At 40.9% G+C, this 26,263-nt stretch overlaps 1 long non-coding RNA gene across 2 annotated transcripts in view; it reads right to left on the minus strand.

The window, feature by feature from the left end:
• Positions 1-26,263, minus strand: part of LOC119567096 — a 101,167-nt gene that overhangs the window by 9,219 nt on the left and 65,685 nt on the right. Inside the window, exons 4-8 of one of the 2 annotated variants that reach the window (XR_006283849.1) lie at positions 17,009-17,293; positions 9,372-9,512; positions 9,026-9,121; positions 5,677-5,762; positions 5,309-5,389 (exon numbers count right to left, since the gene is read on the minus strand). This is a non-coding gene — a long non-coding RNA (uncharacterized LOC119567096). Of the gene's footprint in view, positions 1-5,308; positions 5,390-5,676; positions 5,763-9,025; positions 9,122-9,371; positions 9,513-12,694; positions 12,749-17,008; positions 17,294-26,263 lie in introns of both variants that reach the window. The other variant, XR_005226834.2, reaches the window with a different exon arrangement.

A 26,263-nucleotide genomic window follows, 5' to 3' on the forward strand; every position in this document is an offset into this window, starting at 1 on the left:
AACCTCGGTTTGCCAGAAGCTGGGAATGGGCGATAGGGAATGGCTTACTTGATGATTACCTGTTCTGTTCATTCCCTATGGGGCACCTGGCATTGGCTGCTGTCTGAAGACAGGATATTGGGCTAGATGAACCTTTGGTCTGACCCAGTATGGCCGTTCTTATGTTCTTCATTAACTTTATAACAGGCCACATCAACTTTCAGTTCTTCAACGTTGTTACTACTGTTCCAAAAAGTAATCATGTTTCCTTCTAGAAGAGGTAGATTGATGGGTATCTATTTTGACGGACATGATGATGCCGCTAACCTCAGGTTTCCAAGGTTATAGTTTGACAGTCATTTAAAAAGTTATTTCTTGCCTGACAAGTTTTTGATCATCACAGAAAAAAATCTTATTTTATAAAATAAATTGTTTTGAGCTACAACACCACAGTTGTTTTATTAGCAGACCTTTGTAATAACCTTCTCTTGTGCAATGGATTGGATCTGGCAAGGACGTGCTGTTTCCATAACATGAGGGAAATTTATGGAATATTTCATAACTCGTAGGGAAAGATTTTTTTTTCTAATACACTTAGTGCTGAATGACATGTCGGGCACATCCAGGAAAGCTTCTAGAGAGGAGAGTAGCGTGATGCATGGCAGAACATCACATCGGACTGGCTGCAGCCATCAGGCTCACTCCCGAGAAAAGGGTGCTGCATAGCTCTGCCACCCCAGAAAGACACCTGATGTAGAGTCACAGCTGATCCCTTCTGGCCCTTTGGGGGAAATAAGCTGCAACACCCCTTTACAGGACGGCAGCTTTCAGCATGTTGCTGGGAAAGGACACTCTGCACTTCTCAGGGGTGGGCCCTAGTCTTCTGAGAGAGGTGAAGGAAGGGTCTCAGGACCTGAGCTCCAGGCTGATCAGGAACATCTACACTAGTATTTTTAGTCCCATAGGCGCAAACCCTGCGAGCCTGAGTCAGTCGACCTGGCTCTGAGACTTGCTGTGATGGGTTGGGTTGGATTTTTGCAGTGTAGACCTACCCAAAGTCACAAAGGCCCAGCAGGCACCTAAAATCAATGGTAGTTGAGTGTGTAACTCACATGTGTTGAAGATCCCACCCCTAGATGGCCATCTTGGCATGGGTGTAGCAGAGCAACTTTAGAGCAAGTTTATATTTAAAAAACTCCAGGTTTATTTAATCTAGGATTAATACCAGAGATCAATGTGTTTCTTATTCCTCTGCTCTCATTTTTCAGTCAATAGATTTAAGTGCAATCCCTGGACCCCCTGTGCGTCCATATTAGTCACTGTTCTTTACCAACATCTCGAAGATAGGCTTGTAGCAATTGCACCACTTTATCATTATTAGAGAAAAAACATATTGGACTGTATTAGAGCCAGGCAAACTACAGATCACCAGCTTTGTATTTCTACTTGTAGAGGACAAATACCTCCCTCTTTCAAGCAAGTATACACCTGAACTCATTTCTTTAATAAGCCAATTATAAGCTTGAAAGCTTTTCTCTCTCACCAACAGAAGTTGGTCCAATAAAAGATATTCCCTCACTCACCTTGTTTCTTTAATAAGCAGCATTATATGTATTTTTGAATATAAAGTGGCTTAGGGGTATAGTTAACTCCCATCAAATGACATCATATGATGAGTCTGGGGCAAAAATTGGGGCTTGGTCCTGCTTTGAGCAGGGGGTTGGACTAGATGATCTCCTGAGGTCCCTTCCTACCCTGCGATTCTATGACTCTATGAGACAACTATCTCTTATACTTATATAAAGCATTAAAAGTTTTACATGTGGAAAATAACCATTCAAAAAGGGTACAACCATAGGGCCCAATCTTTCATTCCTGGCACACCCCAACTGCTCTTTGATTTCAATAAAGTCTTAATCAAGTAAAGATTTCTTGTGATCTTTTGGGGTATGCAAGGAGTGCAGGAAAAATAAACCTCCAAAGCTACAACCAAATAAGGTTTATAGGAAAACACAAATGGGAATCCCATCAGTACCTAATGAATGGAGATTTGACCCTTCAAACCTTTGCTCACTGGAAAACCCCTAATGGAGATTAGACTGAGTGAAGTCAATGGGTCAAGTTTGTAAATACACCTGAGTGATTTAGGGCATATACAAAGGGACTTAGGTGCCTAATGGCATTTACAAAAGGATTTCAGTAGGCTAGAAGCCTAACTCCCACTGACTCCAATGGGAATTAGGCCCCTAAGCACTTCTGTAAATTCCACTAGGTACCTATCCGCATCTTTAGACCCCAAATACACCTTTGTAAATCTGACCCTTTGCAGCTTATGTCATTTGGTGCTTTTGAAAATATTAACCATAATCCTTAACTGGAAAATGCCCTGCTTTTGCCAAATTGCAAATAGGTAGAATAAAAAACAAACATGACCTGTACCTTTAATGGTGAGCATGTTTTCATTACAGTGTCTGTAAACTCTTACAATACGGGTTTAAAATGGGAACAAATAGACCTTCAGAGACACTGGTTGTGTGCAGGAATTCTAAAACTATTTTAAATGCATTGCTTATTACAATCTCCCTTTTCCTTATGCTCCATTAAGATGCAATTTAGGCACCATTCCTGCAAAGATTTATGCACGTGCTTAACTTCACACACAGTCCCATTGAATTTTATTCACAGTGCATACAATTAAGCATGTGTGAGAGTCTGCAGGATCACGGCCTGAACATGGAGTGGATATTACTTCAGGTGTGCAATTACCAGGATCACCATTGTACAGGTCAGCTTCTGCCAATAGTCTCTACACTGAGACCTTGCAATTTTCCTCTGTACTAACAGTAAATAACTTTGGACCCCTACTCCCAGGAGCAGTCCTTCCTCATGCAAGTAATCTTGCAGAACAGAACGACTCATATGAATGGAGACGACTTGCTGGAGGTGATAGCATCTGTATTATTATTTGATTTATACAGCGCTCAAGTTGTGCTAGTCCCTGCACAGCACTATCTCAGCCCTGAAGAATTTAAAATATGAACAGAGTTGGCACAACAAACATGCACACAATTCAAAGGAGGCAAGTAGGGGAAGGAAGGACAAGAGTTGAAACAATACGACTGTGGGGGGGTCTATTAGAAGTGTGCAGGAGGGTTAGTTTCATGACACAGTTTTTGTTAACTTTATACATTTTTACATTTGGAGGCAGGCACTGAGGTTAAAAAATGACAGTTTTTCTGTATGCAAAAGATGCCATTGTAATAATGGCCACTGTACTTTGAAAATATGACTGAACTACGTAATTACTTTTGACGGTATTCATTTTCCGTCTTGCATTGTGGTTTAGTCTTTCTCGGGAAAATGTATTCCACTTGGAGTCATAAAAATTCGGAATGACCCAAGGTAAGAATCTCTGCCAAGTATATTTATCCTTAAAGAAAGATAGATGAAATAAAGTAACTGGAAATTAAATGGGATATTCTCGTCTTGGTGCATGAGAATTTATGAGGTGAACTCCCTTTGGAGTGCATAAAAATTGCATGCATTAATTCTTGTGCATCAATAATCTGTTTCTAATTATTTTTTTAAACACTAGATTGATGGGTTGCAAAATAAATTAAATTTTAGGCCCTGGCACAGCAAAGATTTATGTTTATGTTTAACTTTACACACTGGGTAATTCCTTTGAACCCAAGTTAAAACACATACATAAGTCTGAACTGGAAGACAGCCTCAATACTTCTGCAAATACTTAAGAGCAGTTGTGATTTTACATGGGTGAGTAATTTATAAGTAGATCTGGGTGACATTTATTTTTATCAATAAATCTTTTTAATGAAAAATGGCTTTTCAACCAAAGCATTTTCATGGAAAATGTTTGTGTTGTTTGAAATTTTGCAGGTTTTCCTTTAAAAACAAACAAAAACTGAACATTTTGTACTGAAAACCAAACTTTTTTCATTTTTGAAAGGGTTTTCAGTTTGTTTCTGTTTTCTTGTCAAAAAACCTAAACCTAAGCAGCCTAAAATGTGGGAAACAGGTGAAAAAGTGAATATTTTTAAAAATTTCCCATGAAAAATAATTACCATTTTTGATCAGCTCTACCAGTAAGGGCTAATTTCATGGAACTAATCTGTTTTATGAGGCAGTTAGCATTTATTTTTATTCAGTATTTTGTTACCCAGCACACAGTAACACAATACTTTGACTCCTTAGATTGGAAAAACAGTGATGTACAAGTATATACTATATTGTATCTCTTAGTATATTTATTGTATATCTATTATTACTCCCCCTATTCCTATCTCCTCCCTTAATTCTTTTTTCGGTTAATTAAATTAAACAGAAGTTAACAGGGAAAAGTCAAAGTACAAATAAATATAGGCTGTCACTCTGTGGTCTTTAATTTTTAAAATCACTCTATTTTACCCACTTTGGAAGGAATGCCCCTTCCACTATGGCCCCTGTATGCTGCTCCACTAGTGTGCTGAGGTAAAAGAACCTTTGCTGGCTTTGGGAGAATTCCTCCAGTGCCCCTGTGTAAATCAGTCTATGGATGGCTTGTGCAGAGCACCCCTTACAAACGTTGGCATAGAGGGTTTGCTTGAGGCTATGGAGACTGGGGCAGCTCTAGGTTGTGACTCATGGATGCTGTTGTAACTTACAGCCCAAATCTCCTGGTTCCAGGAGGCTAAACTACTAAATGACACTGCTTCCTTTCACAGTGAACGTTCTCTGGTTAGCAAGTGTGTCTTTAAAAAAACAAAACAACAAACTTCAGCTTGCTGGAGAGAATTGAACACTCAGGTAAAAGCCCTGGATGCTCCCCAAATTGTAACATGGCCCAAGATTTTAGCTTCCAGTTCAATGGAGTTTAAAATTAGAAAGTTCCAGAATGTGGCAAGTGTGTTTGGAGAATTTGAGGCCCCAATTCAGCAAAGCACTTAATGTGTTCTTATGGCTGAATCGGGGCTTTAGTTAATAACTTTAAAGATAATGAACCAATTTTCTTCGACTTAGGTCATTTTGAAGACCTCATTTGAACTTCATCAAGCCAAGCTGCCACAGCCTTGTAACTCACTGTATGAAAGGTTATATAACTTTCCAGCTAGGATTATATTATATATATTATTAAATGACAAATAACTTATGAGATAAAGAGAATCTCTTATTTTAAAGGTTTAAGAACTGAAGGAAAGAACTAAGGTAGAGCTTTCAACTATACCTCTGCATTTTTGAGAGCTTGACTTTTCAACCTCAGCTAAGAGGGCAAATGCAATCCTTAGATGTATAATCAGGAGAATATTAAGTAATAGTGAAGCGGTATTACCTCTGTATATGGCATTATGAGACCAATACTGGAATGCTGTGTCTATTTCTGGTATCCACTCTTCAAAAGGCTGTTGAAAAACTGGAAAAGGTTCAGAAAAGAGCTAGAAAAATGATTACACTACTTTATAATGCCTCTAGAAAACATGCCTTACAGAGAGACTAAAAAAATTCAGCCTATTTAGTTTATCCAAAAGACGGTTAACAGGTGACTTGATCATGGTCCACAAGTACCTACACAGTGAAGAGATTTCTGATGATTAAAAAGGCATAAGGAGATCCAATGTTGGAAACTGAAGCTAGACACATTACGACCAGAAATGATGCACAAATTTATAATACTGATGGTAATTAACCGTTGGAACCTACCTAAGGATGTGGTGGATTCTCTATATGATATGACATCATGTGGAAGTTCACAGCTTATTGAAAACTTCAGGGATCTTGGAAGGGAGCTGAAGAAGAGGAAAGTCCAAGTTATCTTCTCGCAGAGCCTTCTGGTCCCATGAGCAAGAGAAAGTAGAAAACTCCAGAGGTGAACCTTTGGCTACACAACTGGCATAAAGCTGAAGATTCTGGTTTTGTGAAACACTGGGCTACATTCCAGTGGGGTGGGGGGACTGTACAAATGGGACAGCTTGTGTCTCACAGGTGAGGGGCCATTCTTCTTGGCTAGAGACTAGCTTGAGTAACCAGGAGTGCTTTAAACTAAAAACACAAGGGGAAAGAACTAAGGGTGCAAATGCAGTACAAACTCAAACTCAGGGTGTCCTGAACAAATTGAACTGAGGTGGCAAAGAATGAAGAGAAGACATTTTCCTGTTGATTATACACAAATGCAAGGAGTCTGGGTAATAAGCAAGGGGAATCAGACATTGTTATGGAGAAGAAATGTGATGTAACTGGAACCTGGTGGGATGAGTTCCACGACTGGAATGTTAAAATCACTGGTTACAACCTGTTGAGGATAGTGTGGGTAAAACAGTGGGAGTGGCATTCTACATCAAAGCACCATTACCCACTTTATAGTTATTGATCATTTAGAACCACAGGATCTCAAATACATATGGATCAATGTTCTAACTTTTTATTATCAGGTTTTTTTCCATTTCATGAAAAATGTTGATAACCATTTGATGATTATTTTGATTTTTTTTTCCACACTCCACGCTAACTCCTGTCTCGATCACTGTGGACAACACCATCATCCTGCTGGCCACTCAGGCCCATAACCTGGGCATCGTCTTCAACTTGGACCTCTCTCGGTCATCACATCCAGGCTAGATCTAAATCTTGGAGGTCCTTTTTCTGCAGACCATCTCTGATATGGCTTTCCCTATCCATCCACACAGATAAAACTCTCGTCCGGGCTCTCAGCATCTTACATCTTGACTACTGCACTATCCTTCTTTCTGGCCTTGACAGATACCATTTTACCGTACTCATATCCATTCAGAATGCTGCTGCACAGATCACTTTCCTAGCCCGTCACTTGCATCATTCCACTCCTCTCTTTGCATCTCCCACACTGGCACCCCCTTCTCTCACATCAAACATAAGCTTACAGTGAGACTAAAGAAACTTCACTTTCAAGGCCCTGTCCCCCACCCTGGTCATCTTTCATTCACTATTGTGATGTGGACTCCCACCTCCAACTGGCTCATGACATCAATTTCCATCAGCCACTCGATATATTTTCAAACCAGCATCTTTGTGCTTTCTTTCATGCTGCCCCTCACGCTTGGGAGGAGCTCCCCAGAAACACTCACAAAACACAATATTTTCCTTCAAAACCCTCCTTTGTCATGATAGCTACAAAAAAACTTAATGGTTAGGACCACTGCCTGCCATGCTGACCAATATTGTCTCATTGGTTTCTTTGTATTCCCCCATCTGTCTGAATTCATCTGTTGTCTCTGCTTTTATACTTCGTTGTAAGCTTTTGGGGACAGGGACCATCTTTTTGTTCTGTGTTTGTTCAGGGCCTACCACAATGAGATCCTGGTCAATGACTGGGTGTGATCAGTCATTCCTGAGCCTGAGCTGGGGAGTCATCTGAGATAATTACCTGCGAGTCCTACGATAGGCACATCCCAATTAACCAGGGCCCAGCCACTCCAGCCATTCCACTCTAACCAGGTATATAGGCTCCTAATGTAAGCAGACACTCCAATCTGCTGACTGTCACTACCTGGGAGGAAGAAATCCCAGCTGCATAGTACTTCTAACAGACTGCACCAGCCTCCCCCAGCTATCCTGATGCTGGGGCTCCTACAGTAACTACATATACACATCGTGAAAATAGCCTATTTCCTTCCCATCTGAAATAATTCATATTTTCAGAACATTTTTCTAGGCATAAATTGGAAAGATTAAAGATAACATCTAATTTTCCAGCTACATCTGGAGGCTTAATCTTAGCATCTATAACAGCATCCTGACCCTCGTGAATTTTAATTCTTATAGACATGAGTGTGAACCCAGTAACAATCATGTGCCCAACATTATTCAAATTTTGCCCAGATGGACAAGGACTAGTGGGCCTAACTGAAATCCTTATATAAGTAAATATAGCCTCCGGATTGTTAGATCTGCTCAGTATGTTCCCCCTTGAGGTTTCAGAAAACATCTCTAAAAGGATTGTCACAGCTTCCATTTGGCTTGACAAACAAGCCTCCAATCTCTAACATTGAAGTGCAGACTCCCTGAAGCATGGAAAGCCATGTGTCTTTCTAACCTTCATCTTAATTAGCAAGCTTATCTCATGGAGCCCTTAAGCAGATAGTTCTCTTCCTCCTCTCATGCCTATATAGGTTTGCGAATAATGCATGTCTGTTGTGTTCATTAGATCCACCACCCTGCCAGGAGATTCCTCTGCTAGTCAATAAAATCTTATTTTAAATTCATCTCAAGAGCCTCTTTGTGTGGGGCCCCTGGGAAAAATCCTGAGTTGTTAGAATATGCAAAAACACTAGTTGATTCCATTCGGGAACTGCAAAGTGTCAGAGCTTGGGACAGGTCTGCTCAGGCCATGTCTACACCATAGGGACTAAAGCAGCTTTGGCACCATAGCTACACTGGCATAACCCTGTACTATAGATGCAACCTATGGAGATGGAAAGAGTTTTTCCAGCACTGTAGGAACACCACCTCCCCAAGTGACGGTAACTAGGTCAATGGAACAATACACTGGGTGTTATGTTGGCATAGCTACAGCACTCAGGGGTGTGAACTTTTCACATGCCTGAGCAATGTAACAATGTTGACCTACATTTTAAGTGTACACCATGACTCACACAGGGGAACTTAATGTGTACGAGTAAGGCCAGCAGGATTTTGGTGCTGGTGAATCATCACAAGGCTTTGCCATTGACTCCATTCTACAACCCTACTCAAGCTGATTCAATGGGACTGCTCACATGAGTTAGTACTAATCAGCATGAGGAAGGATTGTAAAATCAGGCCCATTGAGAGGCAGCCTCAGGCTTCAAAACTCCTACCATTTTACTGGGATGGCAGATTTGCTCCAAACGCAGCCCTCAGGGACCTCAGTCCTGTCCTTTAAAAACCCTGATCCCCACCACCAGCCCTGCCCCAGAATAACCAATCTTAATCCCATTAAAAATCAATAGGAACTTTGCTAACTAATCCAGTGGGAACAGGATCTGGACTTTAGAAAAGAGAGCAGGAAATAAGAGGAAAAGAAAAAGTCACATACCTCGTTAAAACTTAGCTGAGTTTGGAAGAGAAAACTCAGTGACTCCATTTCTGCTCCACGCTGGAGACATAGGGCCAAGGTTAGAAGGAGACAGGTCTAAAAAAAGAAATAAAGTGTTATTCAATAACTAATGTTGAACACACTTTGAAATTAAATAATTCTGCACTTGCAGGGAGACAGGGTTCAAAAATCATTGTGTCCTAATACATTTTTCTCTATAAAACCCACCCATTTTATTTACATTAGACGCCAACTAACACTAAAAAACTGGTGCTCTGATACCTAGCTTCTCCCTTTCTCTCCAAACTCATTCATTCAAAATATTCATTCCTGATGCACAGTAAACCTACTAATTCTTCCATTAAATAGTAGCGCCCAGTGTAAATTGGGATTCTCTCCAGCCGGCTAACTCCGTTTCTCTCCAGGCTTGAAAGAGTACGCTTTTCTTCTGGGCAGCACCTGTATAAACAAAGTCCAGCTCTTTCCCCTACAGTGATAAAGATCAAATTCAGGGTTATCATCGCAAAGGGATGTGAACTAAAGGGCACAGTTTCAGCAGTGAGTGTGGTGGATGGATTAGCTAGCCAGTTTCAATTAGTGCTAATAGGATTTATGTATCTATTCCTCTGAGGATTGTGCTGAAAATCTACACCAAACTGACATCACCTTTGGGTTTGTTTCTTAAATGTAGCTGAGAACACCCTGCTTTTATAGGCATACGCATTTAAAAGTGTGGTGCGTACAGACCACAGCCTGGGTTTTGGACGAGTGGCAGCTCCTCTGCTTCTGCAGAAGGTATGCTTTTGTGTAGAAGCTCTTAACCCTTACAGTGGTGAAGCAAACCCTCTGGATGCAAACCGCTAGGGTCCTGTCTTCCTGCCTTCTCATAAGGCTAACCTAACAGCTTTGGGAGAGGTGCGAATTAGGCCCACTTGTCTCGGTAGTGGGGGCTAAGTGTGATGTCATTTGAAACCTTAACATTGTTAACTATTTCCTGGCTGATCATTTTAGCAGAAGTATCCAGCTACCCTGATTGTCTAATTAGGCTAGATTTCCTAAGTGCTAAAGGAGATCAGTGGAAAAGGGCCAGGGCCTGACCTTGGCTTCAGTGGAGGAAGAAAGTCGCAGTGGGAGTTGGGGAGGAGCTTAGGGAGCGATAGATAGGCTGAGCCCCTGGGGAGGGAGGCCCACCACCAGCAGAAGTAGCTAGCAGGCGAAAGGGAAAATTTTCAAAAGTGTCTCATGGCAAGATATGTAGTCACATGATTTCAATGGGAGTTAGGCACTGGGGTTCTTTTGAATAAAGCAAACCTACTGGGAACCTATCTACAACTTTAGGGGCTTCAATCTGGCCCTACCTGATTTAGGAACCTACATCCCAGTCTCAAACTGAGATTTAGGCACTTAGGACAGTGACTTGGAAAGTGGTTAGGACGTGTAGGCTCCTATGTGACGTAGGCTTTTAACAATGTACCCTAAGTTTTTGCAAGCTTTATCAGTCATCTTCAGGATTCTGGTTTTAGAGCCTTTTTCAGACTTTAGATCCAGGTTTAGTCCCAGATAGCATTTTCTCGTTGTGATGCAACAATCCCTTTAAGGCATCTGCATGCTGGACATTATACAAATACAAGTGACTGATTCATTGACTGAGCCTTCCTTTTAACCCCTGGAGTAGAACCTGTGAATGGTGATTTTCCAATGTACCCTATGGTTTTATTGTTGCAAAAATAGTCAGAATGATTTGTTCTGAGAGCCTGTGTCTTATATTCAGTTAATTCTTCTTGAAAATGTAGCTTATTTGCCAGAATACACACTGCAGTCAGAGCCCAGAACACTTAATCCACTCTGGCAATATTGTTTCAGTGTAATATGCAGTCAAAGGGAAGATCCACACAGCTAGGACTGGACTATGTAAAGCAGTATTAACTCAAATGGGAAGGGAGAAGCATTCTGTGAAATAAAGAGAGAGAAAGATAATATTCTACAGAGGGAAAATAGACTTATGGTTTATACTGAGACCCAGGGCAAACTTCTGTTCTGAAAAACCATGAACCCCTTTGAATCTCACGTTTATGTGCATTTCACATTTGAAACCCTGCATCGAAACACATCCCACATCATTTTTATTCCAGGTTGGATCCAAATCAAGAAAGGGCCTATTTTCCAGTTCAGGTTTGGCTACAGCTAAAATCTTGAGCTGTCAGTCACATCAGAACCCTGGATTCTGGCCTTGATTTGAACCCATAGCCTAAACCTACCCCTGATCCAGCTCTGAGCACAGTCACTCTTTGGAGCCCATTTCTGTTCTTCCCGGAATGGAACACAGTGTCTAAGCTGAGTATTTGTCTTGACATGCTTGTGTTCACTACATATTGATAAAGCCAGCTGGCAACTTTAGGAAGGCTGATAAGCTAAGATCCATTTTAATCCACCTTTGAACATATGCTGCCTCTTATCCCAGTCTGTTAGGATTGTCAAGGGCAGACAGGAGATCATTCAGTATGAAAACTGTACCTCTTATAGCTTTCTCCTCTAGCAAAATATACAGTGCTACCTCATTTGCTTATCTCCAATATTTATGCTGTAATGATACAGTATAGAGATCACAGGGTGGTGTGAAGCAGTAAATATAGAGATGACACCAAAAAAGCCATTTGACTGGCAGGTGGAAGAGACATTATCAGACAAGTAGACATTGCAACGTGTCATGAACATTCTGGAGGTGAATATATCTTTTGTAACTATCTTCCTGGTTGTTTGGGCTGCTTTTTACTTCCTTTATTTTTTCAAACTTTAGCAACTTACCCCTCACCTATTTTAAAATCTTTTCTCACCTTTTTAAAGCTTTAGCCAGCTGACTTTTTCCACTCTGCATGGCACTCGCCTGCCGTTTGCTGGATGTGCTAGGAAGACTGTTGGAATTATTATTTATGCAGGATATTATCACGACACTAATGTAACCATAAATTTCTTTATTAAATCCAAAGGCCAAATGGTATTTACATAATTGCTCCAAACATGCCTAAAAAGCCTAAATAATAAGCACTTTGCTAAATCCAAACAATAACAAAAAGTTGATAAACATTTAATCAAGATACTTACAAACGGGCTTTAAACTCAGGGGTGCTTAGAGCGATAGTGGTTGGCTCCAGCATGGCCAGGCAGTATTAGCAATGAATCTTTTAGGAGTTCACTTTTTCATACCCTTAAACTAGCAAGTGATGGAATTGCCAAGTGCTGACTTCAGCTAAAAACCAATTTGAGACAGTTCACTCTTATTTCTAGTCTTAATCAGATACGATTTGCAACCCTCTTTCTCCACATGGCCATTCCTCCCTATCTCTTCCTCCTCCTTTATCAACTTTTTGTTCCAACAGTCTTCCTAGCAGGGACCATTCCTCCCTTTGTGTTTGTACAGCCCCTAGCACAATGGGACTCAATCTTAGGGGCACTGTTGTAATAGAAAGATCAATCTTTTATTAAGAAAGGCATGATCTGTATATTTAAGTTGAGAATGCATCTATCCAGGAAAGTATTCCTAAAAGTTTTAGCACATGACCATCTATCTACAGCGAATTAGATTACAGAGAAACTTCTAGGGATGCCGAGTGTCTGAAGCTTGCTCAGGCTGGTCACATTTTAAGCAGAACAAGATACTTTACAGCAGACCTCTTTTTATAAATAGATCCCCCCAAACTGCTTCAGGTGGATGGTGTTGACAACCTGAAAAAAAAAAGAATTCAGCAAGTATAATCGGAGATGAATTTAAGGGAGTACAGTTGTATAATATCAGTGTTGCCTGTGAAAGTAAACAGAACCACAGAAGAGATCAACACAAAAACCGGAACTGCTGGAAGTAGTCTAAATGCTTTAAAATTCTCCTGTCCTTTCCATCTAGCTTGACTTGTGGTACTAATGCGAGACTCTAGGCTTGCCTACACTAAAGAGATGGTCATTCTGAGAACCAATTGTCATAGAATCATAGAATCATAGAATATCAGGGTTGGAAGGGACCTCAGGAGGTCATCTAGTCCAACCCCCTGCTCAAAGCAGGACCAATCCCCAATCAAATCATCCCAGCCAAGGCTTTGTCAAGCCTGACCTTAAAAACTTCCAAGGAAGGAGATTCTACCACCTCCCTAGGTAACGCATTCCAGTGTTTCACCACCCTCTTAGTGAAAAAGTTTTTCCTAATATCCAACCTAAACCTCCCCCTCTGCAACTTGTCCCCTAGATCAGGAGTTCTCAACTTCTTTCTTTCCGAGGCCCCCCTCAATATGCTATAAAAATGCCACAGCCCACCTCTGCCAAAACAACTGTTTCCTACATATAAAAGCCAGGGCGTTAGGGGATAGCAAGCTGGGCAAGTGCCCCACCAAACTAAGTTGACCAGGCTTCTGCTTAAGCTCCAGGTGGCAGGCTCAGGGCCCCACTTCAGCCCTGCACAGTAGGACTTAGACTTTCTGCCCTGGGCCCCAACGAGTCTAACTGTGGCCCTGCTTGGCGGACCCCCTGAAACCTGCTTGCAGCCCCCCAGGGGGCCCTGGCCCCTGGTTCAGAACCACCTACCTAGATCTCTTGTAGAACATCTCGTCTCCACAGATGGAATTGCCTCTAATGGTTTACATGCAGATCAATTGCTATCTGGATTAGACTTACTTTCAGCAGGGCTTAAATACGATTCCAGTCTGAACAACATTAATACCAGTGTGGATGGAGGTCGCTGGCCTAATAGCACAAATGGCTCAAAGATGCCTCCTATTACTGTCCCACAATGCCTCAGTAGCCATTTGAAATCTCCCAAAATCCACTGCTTCTGGGGCCCATGCTATAGGTATCCAGACACCATTGCCACTGAGGGCCAAATTCTCAGCTGGGTGTAAACTGTCCCCAAGGGAATGTTTGCACCATCTGAGCTTCTAGCTCTGAAACAGTTTAAAAGAGCCCTACTACGGTTACAGAACAGCCAGGCCAGTTCAGAACAAGACTCAGCAATGTATAATGTGGAAAAAACTGAAAAGTTTGTGCTTACACCAATTTTATCCTGCCACTTCCATCAGAAACAATTCAATTCTTTGATTAGACATGGCAAAAAAAGTGGATAAATACAATTTCTTGGTGAAATCAGAAAAAGTCAAATAGGCTTCCATCCATCTCTTACACTATACTACTAATGCATTTGGAGCGTAATGATTTCCATTCCTACCGAATCCCATTCCTAGGGACACTGAATATCATTATAGTACTTTCTTTTTTCATTAAACTTTTCACTATGTTGCAAAATGCCAGGAAGCCTTATAAAAATTATTTGTAAAACAGGGTGTGGGCAACCTACGCAGCCTGACAAGAGTAGAGGGGACAGTTTAAAACCATTTTGTGATAGGCTTTGAGTTGCATGGATACACAGTTATTAGTTTAGCAGGTGTGCTGAAACCTCTCTTTTCCTAGTAATTTCATGATGAGATGCTAAATGCAAGCAAAACAAGAGAATTACAAGACCAACACTGAAAACCATGCGCCCTTGCGATTCTTTTTAGTGAAGGATGCTTGCAATTCTCTATCCGTTTAATAACACCAGTGTTCTTTAGACGGAGCAACTGATTCACATCGCTTGTAACTTTCATGTGAACTTGAAACTGTGATAGGAGAGAAAGGTTCTCAAAGAACCCTGTCGCTCTTTTGCCAAGTGGTAGCAGATCTGGGGGCCTCGCAGATTGCTCTCTCATGGGACTAGATGCGAGTGGGCGTGGCAGCTGGGTATTTTCATAGCATGACCGGTTTTAGTTACACCACTCCTTTACCAGAGGCGGTCACAAAGGTCACCCAAGCAGTCCCCTCTTTCAGAAATCCCAGCCAACACTGCAGTGCCCCGCTCCCAAGGAAGCAACAGTGTCCCAAGGCCTGACTCTAGTCAGAGAGCCGAAGAATGATTTGGAGGAAAGATTAAGACAATTAATTACCCTGCGGATAGTTGAGCTAAGCTATGGCGAAGGGGTGTGTGATAGCAGTCTACAAATCGATGAAGAGTGTTAAGGGAGAGGAATTAGAAGGGAATAGACAGAGAAGCATCGTGGACTCATCATTCAGGCATCAGAAGACCTGGGTTCTAGTCCCAGCTCTGTCATTAGCCTTCTGTGTGAGTGTGGGCAAGTCATTTCATTACTCTATGTCTCCTTGTGTATTTAGATTGTAAGCTTACGAGGAGCAGGGACAGTGTCTGACCATGTGCCCGTGCGGACCCAAGCACAACGAGACCCTGATCATGACTGAGACCGCCAGGCACGGCAGTAATATACATTCTAACATAATAAGGAGGAATAGGATATAATTATAATTTAGCCTGCAGCACATGAAATGTCCTCAGAGGGGATACAGTCACCAGTGAAGCTACATTCAGAGAATCACCAATACAGCCATGGCAACAGAAATCCACCCAAACTGAGGAGGGCAGGAGCAAGTCAAGGGAAAATTGCAACTTGGCAGAAAAACAGAAGCGAACAGCAGAAACACCATGGAAATAAACGCACCAGCTACAATGGAAACATGTGCATCACCATCAGAAGGAAAATAAGTGTCCATCAGGGTAATGCAGGCACAGAGGAAGAATCAATAAAGGTAAACAGACTCGTCACAGTAGGCTCAGAACAACTGACAAACAAACAAAACAAAACAAAACCAGACTGGCTTCTATCAGTAAACTCATCAGCCCCATAAAATCCCCAACCATGCTATGTATTGCAATAGAAATTTCCCTAGGAAGCATATAGACAGGAGTGTTCTCTGGTGGTTAGAACAGGGGACTCCAAGTTGGACTTCTCAGGTTACCTTCCCAGCTCCACCACGAATTTGTCATGTTTGACTTTAAGAAAATTATTGAATCCCTCTGTGTTTCAGTGTTCTCATTTATATAGGGGGAGTTATAACACCTGACCTATTCTGGAAGGTATTCTGAACATTCATTAATTAATTACTGAAAGGTGCTCCAAAAGGATATTGTGATATTCATTAGAACTAACTCCATGGTGCGGCACATTTCAACAGCAGTAGCGGGAGTTGTCTGGAGAGTCTCTTATCATCCTCGGAAGCACAACACATTCTCATTAAACTACACTCCGCGCATGCCCCGTGGAATCTGGGGTACTATAATGAACCTGGTGCAGAAACAAAAATAAATGCCAGATTAAAAAAAAATCCTGCAACCAAGTGAATTTCAAGTTTTAGTTCCTAGTCTGGGCAGGTGCTGCATCCATGCCTCCTACGTGGTGCTGAGTACTTTCAATTTGTATCGACTTCAAAGGGAGTCGAGCTAGCAGGAGGAAATCCACACTTGCAAGCAAGTGGAGTTTTGAAAATTGGTGATTTCATGGGATGCATCAGTGTGTCTGTATTTAAGCTACGGACTGGCAGGCGGGAACTACACTGTGTCGTCTGAATAACAGTCCATCTTCGGTGCCTAGTGGCGATTAGCCGTAACCAAAACTTAGCTATGTCATATAATAATGGCATGTTTCCTGAGGTTTTGTAGGGAGCTTTTATAAAATGTCCTGCTCATGAGCAGTTCTGCTCTGAAAACTGCTGTACAAAGATGGATGGGAATGAGGTGGCCTGGGTATTCCAGTCTGGCCTGCAAGATCTTTATCTTGCACATGGGAAGGAAAGACCTCAGACTGACTGTCAGATCCCAGGCTGAGTCTGCAGGGCAGGTAGTTGACGGTGGAGGGAAAAAATCATTTTTATACTTGTAAATTGAGTACCTTTGACATGGATTATGCCAAGAAACAGTAAACAGAGTGTCATTACTATGCCATTTTTACAGTCATGTTTCAGAGAAGAAATACACTTTTAAACCTTCACAACTATTCGTATTCCTACTTCATGCCAACTCCCAGCCTACTTGAAAAGACAAGAAGATACATTACAAACGAAGTGGCTGGAGCAGTAAAATATTAGGGTCTCACAGTAGCTACTATACATAATACTCACCAGGCTTCATTGAAAGAGGAACCTCCGGCAGAGTTAGCTGGTAAGCTAGAGTTCCTATTTCATACAAAAAAGGACATCTGGGGCTTTACTGAGGTCAGTCACCATAAGTACAGCTGAAGTCTTCTTATTTGCAATTCCTAGTGAGATACCGCTGCAAATTCAAAGGATTGATCTCAACCAGCAGTCTGTCATTCTAAGTGATGAGGGAAGCAATTGCTCCTGATCTCTCGAGGATAGAAAGGAAGAAGCCAGTCAACATCCTTTTCCTTCAGAGACAAGCAGCATCTGACAAAAAAGAAAAACTCATTGATACCCTTATCTTTAGGACAGACAGAGAAGGCACAATGCAAGATTCCCGCTATTACATAACAAGTGGTTAGAAGTCTCTTCTGATAAGAGGTGTAAATTGAAGGAATTAACAGCACTTCTGTTTCTGTGTCCCTGCTTGACATTGTCGTGCTGCAGTGCTCAAGAATAAAATATGAACAGTGTTCCACAGAAGAGGCATTGGAAATTCTTAACCTCTAGTCTGCAGCTGTACGGTAGGATGGATAAGGCTCACGTCACTAGAGGACAAGCAGGGCTGTGCTGTTGAAGACTTTAAGTGGCAGAGCCCTGAAGGCAGCAGGTGATAATGGTGACAGAAGAGTCACCATTTAAGTCTTTATAACTGCCTTGTCAAGTGATTCATATTCTCACAGCATTCCCCAGACGTCCCCAATACAAATAACAAGTAGTGAAGTACAAGGACTACGGCAGTAATGTTATGGACTTGCAAAGGAAAAGCAGTAAAGATGTTAATGGAAACCATTGAACTGATTGTTAACTAGCATTTAAAAAAAAAAACAAAAACCATTTTTCAAACCAAGTGTGAGCAGCATTATTAAATGGGCACATGAGGATCCCGTTAGTCTATCCTGAAACAACACATAATGCTGTGGTCTGAAGTCAGCTGGCTATCACAGGCCCCCAGACTTCAGGTCAGGTTCAGACCTGCATGTTCTGATCTAGAGTTTTGTTTGAATCTGGGCGCAGGTGCTGTTTCCAGTCTGCTCTCAAACAGTTCACACATGGTGTCAAGCCAACATGCTCCTTTCCTGGGATTTGGCTTTAGTTGTCACGAAATAAGCAAGGATACAAAAAAGTTCAGCTTGGATTTTTCCCCCCAGCTTGGCTGCTCCCAAGAATCGGGACCATTCAGTCCATACTCTAGATCCTCTCTCTAGAGAGTCACTGCTACCTCTTATCTCCAAGTAGGTTGGTAAGTCATCTACTTCTGTGAGTCACTAGAGCCCATTTAACTTTCCCTAGCACAATCAACAACTGCTAATGTAACCCCCACACCTCCTGGGTGTAGTGCTCTGTCCCCTCTAGTGGCACCGAGAACACTAGAGATTAATGAGTCTGCTACAGCCTTAGCTAAGTGCTATGTGGCTTTTAGCTCATGCAGTAGAGGGTCATGCACTAAGATCCAGAGGTTCCAGGTTCAATCCTGCCCATCAACCACTGGGGTCTGTCAGCGTTACAAGTGCGGGGCTCATCTGGGATATCAACTGGGAGGTCTCTGAAGCTTGGGATGCACTTCCTCAGCTGGGGGAAGTACGTGACCCACATGCCTCTTGGGTGTGGTGTTCTATCCTTTCTTGTGGCACCGAGACAGCTAGAGATTAACGAGTCTGCTACAGCCTTAACTAATGGCCATGTGGCTTTTAGTTCATGCAGTAGAGGCTCATGCACTAACCTCCAGAGTTCTTGACCTAACTTTAGCCTAAGAAGGCAGGGGTGGCTAACATGAAGATTCCTGCCACCACCCAGACACACACACACACACACACAGAGTATGCTGAGTTAGTTAGATCTGGGTATTTACCAACCCCTGATTTTGTTAAACCTCCCAGAAATCCTCAGGCCCCCTTTACACCCCTTTAAGGGTGTGATCTGAGTGAACAGAAGTTAGTCATCCATAGCAGTTAGCCTAATACAAGACCAAAACCTGGGGAAAAGCAACAATACCACATTGTCCTATGGCTCAATACTGAAAGGTGCTAAGCACTCTGGGCCTGATCCAGCAAAGCCCGTAAGCACATTATGGGACTGCTCATGTGCTTAAAGTTAAGCATGTGCTTAAGTGCTTTGCAGCATTGGAGCCAGAACGCTCAACACCTTGTGAGATGGAGCCTCGAATCATTCCACTGGCTGTAATTTTAGTCTGAGTATATTTATTTTTTTTACATACCATACCAATTCTCATTTTTGTTGTCTCTCTCAGTTATCCTCCTTTTATGGACCAATAAACAATGAAGTAAATTCAGCTGGATTTTCATCAAGGCTTGTGGGCATGTGGAGCCAGGTCTTTGTTTCTGCTGAAACCATTCCACTGAAATTCTTCATATTGACATAATCTTGGAGCTGTAGCTCACGAAAGCTTATGCTCAAATAAATTTGTTAGTCTCTAAGGTGCCACAAGTACTCCTTTTCTTAATGTGTCCTGTGTAATTAGACAGTATACTGTAGAGTGAATGGCGTGGTCAGTGAAATATTTTAAAGGCTGAAGTAGTGCTTAGTGTTGGAATTTTTGCATTTAAATGAGCGGATAGAGTGTCATACAATCAGGAATGCTTCCCTAAACAGCTATACGGCGTGTAGGTCTCAGTTTACTGGCTAAGTGGATAAGAAGTTGCCCCAGACGGAGCTAGCATTCTAGCTATTTGTGGTTAGCATATCAAGAGAGCAAGAGGGTTCAGAATGTTGGGTAGGGATAGCTCCGGGGAGGTGACCAGATAGCAAGTTTGAAAAATCAGAGTGGGGGTGGAGAGCAATAAGCGCCCGTGTAAGATGAAGCCCTGAATAATCGGGACTGTCCCTATAAAATCGGAACATCTGATCACCTTGCCTGCAGGAGAGAAGAAAGCAAAAGCTGCAGGCAGAGAGTATGTCTCCAGGCTTTTTCTAGCCTAGGAACAAAAATGCAGCCAGTTATTTAAAAAAGAGAGCAAACAGGGAAGAAAATAAAGCACGATTCTTTTTTTCTGCAGCCTATCAGCTTTGGAATCAGACAGCCTCCTTGTGGGGCAATGGTCTTTGCAGGAATAAAGAGGCTTATGCTGAGGAAACAGTATTTCTGTGGCAGCGAAAAGGGAGGCTTGGTCATATCAAAAGTGGGACAAGTAGCTACAGCATGGGGCATCCAATAAACAGACCATTCACTATGGAGCACTGAATGAAGCTGGGGTTATTGTTCATTGCTATTCATGACATTAATACGTGATTTGATATCCCTGGGGGAGATAGGAGGGTCAAGGTTAAATGCAAACATGTAAATTAATGCAACATTCATGTTGCACAATTACGCACTCCAAAGAGAGATTTCATGTTGAAGGTATATGGTAATACAGCTTCCTATATATATGGCACATTATTATGTAATCACATTAAAAAAATTACAGGTATTTTTTAAAAACTCTAAATTACTAGAACTATCACATGATCACTGCCTACGGAAAGCTAATCTTGAGTTGATACAACTTACACATTATCCTGGGCTGCACTTAAAATCAGAATCTAGCCCTTACCTATAGGTGTATCTATATAACTCACAAATATCATTAAAGACTATATTCTTTACTGCATACATGCAAAGGGGAAGTTAAAGTTGCACAGGTGGAAAGGCAGAAGTCAGGAAATATGAAAGTTAAGGTTGAATGTGCAACTTTAATGCTCTGAATTTAAATTTTCTACATTTGTTAAGGAAAAAAGAGAGGGTGACAGAAAAGCCAGAAAAAAGTCTCCTGCAGTGTTCTAACACAAATGTGCTCTAGTGTCTACCAACGTCATTAGTACACAGAACATTAAGAGACTTAAGAAGCAGCAGTGAGCCAAATATTGACTTGAATCTATTAATAGCATAGCAAAGTTTGCATTTCCATGATGTGCATGTCCTAGAATATAACATTAAAAGCACAGCATTCAGATGATCCCAAGACTTGCTGTAATGCTCTGGTTCACCATGGTTAAAAAATTTTAAACCCAAAAGAGGTCATTTCTTTCCCATCTTTGTCAAATTAAAAAATAATGTACAGGAATTTTCTACAACTTAAAATAAAAATTAACCCAGGCAGAGGCCAGGCACAGAAAATTTCAGCTCAAAAGCTGAACACGGCAGATACTCGTAACTTTCCAAGCATATGGGTTGATCACTGACATTGTTCTAGAGCTGAGGTTGCAGTAGGCTGTGTAAGAGATTTACCATTCAACAGAATTCCTCTGAGTTCATTACCCAGTGGGTTCCCCATTTCAGTGGCTTGACTTTGAGTATGTCACAGATTCATGAATCCTTCCTTTAATTTACTCTTCTTCATTTTCTATGAAGCCTCTAACATTAAAGACTGCACATGGATAGTAGACCAAGCTCTTTGGAATCGAAGCAATCAGACAGCATGTTAAATTGAGAGCTTGACCATATCAGCAAGAACCACATGTTTTTCTTGCCAAAGCTCAAACAGGTCAAGGCCTTTTAATTTCATGTGGGCTTTATCTGTATCCTTAGAGAAGACAAAAATGTTAGCCTAGGCCAGCGACATCATCACAGAGCATAACAACACTTCAATATTCCAAAGATGATGTTTTGATTGACATCACGTTATCAGTATTGAACCCCCCTGCTGGAATACCGCAGACAGATGTACTGTGCATTAAAATTGTGGCACCACAGCACTGACACACAGTACCACCCTGATGATCATATATCAACCCCAGAATGAATAAGGAAGAATTATCACAGACGGGTTATGGTACAAGAACGCAAAGATCTCTAGTAGCTAACAAACACTCATATTTAAAAATGATCTTTTCTGAGGCTCAGTGAACCACTGAGGTTGATTAGCCAGGAGGAAGACAAGCTGATTTAAAAAAAGCTTTGACAAGCTGAACACCTCTGGGAAGAATAGTTAATCAGGAGAAGGGAAAGCATTGAGCAAAAATGTAAAAACGCATTGTTTGATATCGTATGAGATTTTTAGGACCATAACATGACGATTTTGCATAGAAAAAAGCAGGAGAGAGAACGAAGAGAAATATTTGAACGAAACATTAATAAAAATATCAGCAAGAACAATTTGGTTTTAAATTTAAAAAATTCCTCTACAATTTTGGAAGCCCTAACACAATAGCATTGTGCCAGGAGTACATAAGAATCAGAAAGTAAAACTGACTATAAACAAAAAGTGAAAAAGGCAAGCCTAGTTTTGCTGTCCAATCTCAGTGAAATGAAGAGTGTGTAGTATGAGGACACAAACACAAAAACGAAGAGAGGGAAGGCTCTATCTTGATTAAGCTCCCCCTGCAACACATCATCTCTGGTAACTGTGGAGGACCAGTAACACTATAACCACTCCATAGAGTAAACAAAATTTTTTAGATGTATAGTTTCACTTATTTCTGTTAAGAACAGAAATAGAGGGGGGGTTGTTTTTTTAAAATCACTTTTGTCTTGACAAGTGTTCCTAAAAATAATTGACTTTTTAGGGCCTAACTAGACTTGGGAAATTTTCTAACTGATTTTAAAGCCATTTCCAATTGAATTATTTAAGACGGGTTGGAGCTGTAGTATAGACTTTTGGCAGTTTAAGATGATCTGAGCCATTTTTACCAAACTAGTTTCACAATCACTTTGAAGACTGTCTTGAGGCCAGTTCAGTGAAATTGCATCATGCCATTTTAAACCACACAAAGGAGGGTCTGCATTATGGCTGGCAATACTTTTAAAATGAGTTTAGTTGACCCGGTTTTAAAACCAGTTAGACAATTTCTGAAGTAAATACAGGCTCCTAGAGAGCTCATGAAGGCCAGATTTCAAATAAAACAGGTGGTTTTCTGTAGCAGTGGCAGCTCAACCAGTGATTTAAATGCTTTATGTACACAGTTCCATCGACTTTACATTTTCAAAGTACAGATCAATTAACATCATGTAGTTTCCAATTTGATTTTTTTTAAATGAAAGTTGAAATGAAGTTGAACCTACCAAAGGCCCTATCCATTTTTTACAGTGGGAATGTTGGGCAACTGAAGCAGCTGATGTCATTGACTTGTCAACATGGATCTATTTGTTTGATTTGACTCTATAGACTGCTTAAGTGTCTACTGATCATTTCATTAGAGCTGGGTGGAAAACAGTTTTCCTGACTTGCAAGAATTTGAGATTTCAGAAGATTTTCCCATCCCAAAAATCGGTACAAAAAGCTGAAATCCCAAATTCCCACAAACCAAAAATAATTCAGATCAGGTCAACAGAAACACTGTTCCAATAATTTTGAAATGTTTTGATCTTTAATTTTTCCCCTTTAAATTTCAAAACGAAGTCATTTTGTACGGAAAAACAGAACTTGTTTCAAAAATGTCAAAATATCCCAGTCTCAACAAATTTCAAAAAAATTTCAGTATCCCATTTTGACAATTTCAAGGGTTGTTTCTGTTTTTTAAAAACAAAACAAAAACAAGAAGAGGAGGAAATTTGTTGAAACCTGTGAACACTTTCAGTTTCAACAAACGAATATTGTCTGACAAAAAAACATTTTGCCAAAAAATTCATGACCAGCTCTAGAATTAATCTCACATGTCTTAACCCTGCCTAATTACAATGTATTACAGCCATTTTACCTTTGAAGGATTCATCTGAGCTTTGGATTTGACCATGATATTGTGCTGGGATTGCAGAGGGTCTTCATTATATCTCTTCTCTGATACTGACTGAGGAGTTTTTTCTGTTTTCTTTTATTAGACCTTATGGCAACATTCCATACAGTTGATCAAGGATGGGGTTCTATTCCATTAGACCCAAAAGAGAATTTTGTAGATCCAAGGGCTGCGTGTGTTCTTTGTACAATTTGATTTATGTCTTTCCACACACATTGCCTGTTTGGCCCATAAATATTCCCCAAATCCTGTGGCAGCTAATGAAGAGGTTCTGCTTTTGGGCTAGCTATGTGCTTTCTTTGGCATCTGGTTTTCAGTTAAAAAATATCAAAAAACCCACACATAATTGGCATGCTAATCACACCCAGATCCATTTCAGTGCTCTTCAGTCTCATCCAACCCAGCCAAGGCACTCTCTCTCTCTTCTGTCATCATGCCTGGCAGAGAAGCAAAATATGGATGCCACAAAATTTATTTCAAGGAATGATTGCTGACAAAAGGAAACAAACAAAAAATTATGAGTGTTGGCTGCCTGCACAAAGTGTACTTCTAGTCCTTAATTTTATGTGATAGCGTATGCAATTTGTCTCTGTCAATACCACCAATAATTAAAAATGCAGTAAGCAACCCAACTCTGTTTTTTGAGGCTCGTCTATTATTGTTTCATGATCTGTTTGCTGTCCTAGAACCATTATTTATTTATGCAACACTGATGTGGTGCGATGGCATTTGATTCACCAAGTGTTGGGACTGAAACATTATTAAGGGCACAAGAGGAAACTATCCCACTGCGTAGAAAAGATAGGAAGTATGGCAAGAGACCACCCTGGCTTAACCAGGGGATCTTCAATGATCTAAAAATCAAAAAAGAGTCCCACAAAAAGTGGAAACTAGGTCAAATTATAAAGGATGACTATAAACAAACAACACAAGCAGGGACAAAATTAGAAAGGCTAAGGCACAAAACGAGATCAAACTAGCGAGAGACAAAGGGTAACAAGAAAAAAAATCTACAAATACATTAGAAGCAAGAGGAAGACCAAGAACAGGGTAAGCTTGTTACTCAATAAGGGGCCGAGGGGGGAATAAATAACAGAAAATGTGGAAATGGCAGAGGTGCTTACTGACTTCTTTGTTCTGGTTTTCACCAAGAAGGTTGGTGGTGATTGGATGTCTAATGTAGTGAATGCCAGTGAAAATGAGGTAGGATCAGAGGCTAAAATAGGGAAAGAACAAATTAAAAATTACTTAGACAAATTAGATGTCTTCAAGTCACCGGGGCCTGATGAAATGCATCCTAGAACACTCAAGGAGCTGACTGAGGAGATATCTGAGCCATTAGCAATTATCTTTGAAAAGTCTGGAATCTCTCCTGTCTTCCAGGAAGACTGGAAAAGGGCAAATATAGTGCCCATTTAAAAAAAGAGAAATGAGAACAACCCAGGGAATTACAGACCAGTCAGCTTAATTTCTGTACCCGGAAAGATAATGGAGCAAATAATTAAGCAAATAATTTTATAAACATCTAGAAGATAAGGTGATATGTAACAGTCAGCATGTCAAATCAACCTGATAGCTTTATTTGACAGGGTAACAAACCTTGTGGATGGGGGGAAGCGGTAGACGTGATATATCTTGACTTTAGTAAGGCTTTTGATACTGTCTCGCATGATCTTCTCATAAATAAACTAGGGAAATGCAACCTCGATGGAGCTACTATAAGGTGGGTGCAAAACTGGTTGGAAAACCTCTCCCAAAGAGTAGTTATCAGTGGTTCACAGTCATGCTGGAAGGGCATAATGAATGGGGTCCCGCAGGGATCAGTTCTGGGTCCGGTTCTGTTCAATATCTTCATCAATGATTTAGATAATGGCATAAAGAGTACACTTATAAAGTTTGCGGATGATACCAAGCTGGGAGGGGTTGCAAGTGCTTTGGAGGAAAGGACTAAAATTCAAAATGATCTGGACAAACTGGAGAAATGGTCTGAAGTAAATAGGATGAAATTCAATAAGGACAAATGCAAAGTACTCCATTTAGGAAAGAGCAATCAGTTGTACACATACAAAATGAGAAATGACTGCCTACGAAGGAGTACTATGGAAAGGGATCTGGGGCATAGTAGACCACATTCTAAATATGAGTCAACAGTGTAACGCTGTTGCAAAAAAAGCGAACATCATTCTGGGATGTATTAGCAAGAGTGTTGTAAGCAAGACATGAGAAGTAATTCTTCCACCCTGATTAGGCCTCAACTATAGTATTGTGTCCAGTTCTGGGTGCCATGTTTCAGGAAGGATGTGGACAAATTGGAGAGAGTCAACAGAAGAGCAACAAAAATGATTAAAGGTCTAGAAAACATGTCCTATGAGGGAAGATTGAAAAAACTGGGTTTGTTCAGTCTGGAATAGAGAAGACTGAGAGGGGACATAACAGTTTTCAAGTATGTAAACGGCTGTTACAAGGAGGAGGAAGAAAATTTGTTTTTTCTTAACCTCTGAGGATAGGACAAGAAACAATGGGCTTAATTTGCAGCAAGGGAGGTTTAGGTTGGACATTAGGAAA

Source organism: Chelonia mydas, chromosome 9 (assembly GCF_015237465.2).
Source record: "Chelonia mydas isolate rCheMyd1 chromosome 9, rCheMyd1.pri.v2, whole genome shotgun sequence".
Lineage (NCBI taxonomy): Eukaryota > Metazoa > Chordata > Testudines > Cheloniidae > Chelonia > Chelonia mydas.